This window comes from Monodon monoceros, unplaced genomic scaffold (assembly GCF_005190385.1).
Source record: "Monodon monoceros isolate NGI ecotype Baffin Bay Population unplaced genomic scaffold, NGI_Narwhal_1 Super_Scaffold_18, whole genome shotgun sequence".
NCBI classification, from domain to species: Eukaryota; Metazoa; Chordata; class Mammalia; order Artiodactyla; family Monodontidae; genus Monodon; species Monodon monoceros.
The window spans coordinates 111,599,950-111,602,872 of NW_021703774.1; the positions used below are offsets into that span (position 1 = coordinate 111,599,950).

The following is a 2,923-nucleotide window of genomic DNA, read 5'->3' on the forward strand; positions in this document are numbered from 1 at the left end:
GGTAATATATTTCTTTAGTTTTCAATGGATTCACCGTTGAATATCTATTCTTATATTGACTTATTAAATATAGGTCTGTTAAAATTTCCTCCTAAGATATAGGTGAATTTTTCCATAGTTCTTTCTTACTATGAAGATAAAAAATATTAACTCCCATCTAGTGTCCTGCTAGAGATGTAATGCCCACATATGACCACTGTACCTAATGTCTTATTACATCAACACTTCAGGTCCATTTTAGACCAGTTTTCTCTAATTGTTTAAGCCATTGATATAGTTGTTTAGATTTAGTCATTATGATATACTTTAGTGCTCACTTCAGCAGCGCATAGGCTAGAATTGGAACAATACAGAGAAGATTAGCATGGTCCCTGCACAAAAATAATGTGCAAATTTATGAAGTGTTCTATATTTTTACATGGTAATTGTAAAGCATAATTCTTGCTGCTCTAATTCTAACCAGGATATCAAATTAAATAAAAATCATAACAATCTGTAGAAAGTAATAATTTCAAAAGGAATAATCTTTTATTTAGTTTAGTGTATTTAATTGCATTTACTTTGTTCTACTTATATATATCCATCTACTTAGTTTTTACCCTTATCTCCTCTGAATTAAAATAACTTCAACTTCTTTAAACTATCTCTTCTACATAATTTAACAAACAAAGTGCTCTTCTAACATTTTTCTATGCCACATTTCTTTTAAAGCACATTACTTTCTTAATATTCAAAATGATAATTCTGTCTACATCAATTTATTGAATGATTTTTAAAAGCAAATCATTATTTTAGGAGCTCTAGCAAAGTCATAAATGAGCATGGCTTGACCCATTGCCTTGAGGGACTTGTAATTCAAGGAATGGAAAGATGTCTACCAAACCCAGTTCTCTTAATAGTATCAGCTAGCTTAAAAAGCACATATTTGCTTAAACAACCATTTTTTTCGTCAAAATAATCATGTTCCTTTACATAATTCTTTATGCTTTCCAAATTGTTTTTGCATGTATCATCACATTTTCACAAGGATCCTTTTTGGAGAATTCTCCCACTTCACAGATTGGGAAATCTAGCCTCCCTGGGCCTCAGTCATTTAACTACGCATTAAGTTAATATTGGCATCCAAAGGAGGAAAGATCTTGAGACTTTTCCTTACTCTTGTCTCTTTGCTCCTGCAGAAACAGGAAGGATTGTCATCTGAATGGTCATGATCAAGGACAGGATTCAAAAAAACACCTAATATTAATGTCCTTTCTTATATCTCTCCCTTGAAAGGGCAAGGGCCATTGTTTATTGCTTCAAGGAATAGAAGAAAATTCATACTAGAAGTTAGAAATTTAGATTATCTTCCTATTTCTCTCACTAAATGGGAAAAAAGACTAATTTTGAGAGAATCTGTGTACTGATATTTTGTTCAGTGAAAGTAGAAAAACAGAAATCCCTTTTAGATCCTTGCTATCCATCTCCATATGAAAGATTTAAAGGGAAGAAAATTAAATAACAATGTATTGCTGAAAGAGGACTGGTGGCTCCAGGCCACCAGTTGGATTTAGGCACCAGGTTAAACTTCAGATATAAGCAGACTTATGTCTATTTCAACCTCTCTTCCCTTTAACCCACAGCTCTAGAACCACAATCCAACAGTTCCTAAGCCAAAAAGCTCTTAGTACCACAAACATTTTCCAAAATTTGTGGAAAACTCATTTGCTGTTAAAACATGACTGGAACTGTTTTGCTAGTGTTTCTTAGTATTGTTAAAAACAAAGCCAAGGACCCAAAAAGTAGCCAGTTTTGTAAGCCCTATGTCACCAAACTGAGACTTAATTACAATTGCAGCTCTCCCAGAAATAGAATCTTAAACTAGTCAATCAGGAATTGCCTGATCAACACTAGTTAGGTAATGTGCCTGATAGACCTCTGACATCCTGTAAAGAAAAGTTACTTTGCAATAACCAACCTGTTCTTTGGCCTAGTGTAACTTCCTTGTTCCTGCTTTCTTCTGCCTATAAAAGTCTTTCATTTTGCACAGTTCCTCAGAGCTCCTTTCTATCTGCTGGGTTAAATGCTGCCCGATTCATGAATCATTGAGTAAAGCCAGTAGACCTTTAAAAATGGCTCAGTTGACTTTTTTATAACAGTTTGAATAGTCATGCTTTGTGAAGAAATGGTAGTGTATTAAACTAAGGGTCCCTGGCCAAACCCTCACATTATTTTCACTATACTACCTTGTGAGGGGTAATGGCCCAAACACCTTATTATATGCAGTGAACGCCCCTTCTAAAATATCAACGATTCTGAAATCTGAAAATCATTTCTCCCGAAGGGTCTCCCCTAACCTGTGATGTTGACTTGAACTACACAGATGGCCCAGGCAAGAACAAGGCAGAGAGAGTAAAACTGTATTTTTCCTCTAAGAGACTTGATTATGGGTCAACTTAATATTCATGTTATATGTATGTGAAAGAAGGAGATAAAGAGGGGGAGGGGAAAAGGAGAGATTATTCTTTGAATGCTGACATCAAAACTCCTTTATTACTCACAGCAATAGCAGTACCAGTGTTTCAGCATGTGTTCCAGATCTCTGAAATCTAGTTCCCATAGGGTGAGGTAAAGAGGGAGAGACAGGGGCTTCCCTGGAGGCGCAGTGGTTGAGAGTCCGCCTGCCGATGCAGGGGACACGGGTTCGTGCCCCGGTCCACATGCGCGGAGTGGCTAGGCCCGTGAGCCATGGCTGCTGAACCTGCGCGTCCGGAGCCTGTACAACAGGAGAGGCCACAACAGTGAGAGGCCCGCGTACCGCAAAAAAAAAAAAAAAAAAAAGAGGGTGTGACATCTATTCTCATAGAGGTGTATTTTTAGTTTAGGAACCCAGTCTTTTATAATGGACAGTAAACCTGCCTGACCTTTGCTCCAGAAGCAGACA

At 36.9% G+C, this 2,923-nt stretch overlaps 1 non-coding gene across 1 annotated transcript; it reads left to right on the forward strand.

Moving 5' to 3' along the window:
* Positions 1 to 309: 309 nt before the first annotated feature.
* LOC114900076 lies at positions 310 to 416 on the forward strand. The gene has a single exon (XR_003794703.1). It is a non-coding gene; the product is annotated as a U6 spliceosomal RNA (small nuclear RNA).
* The last annotated feature ends 2,507 nt before the right edge of the window (positions 417 to 2,923 follow it).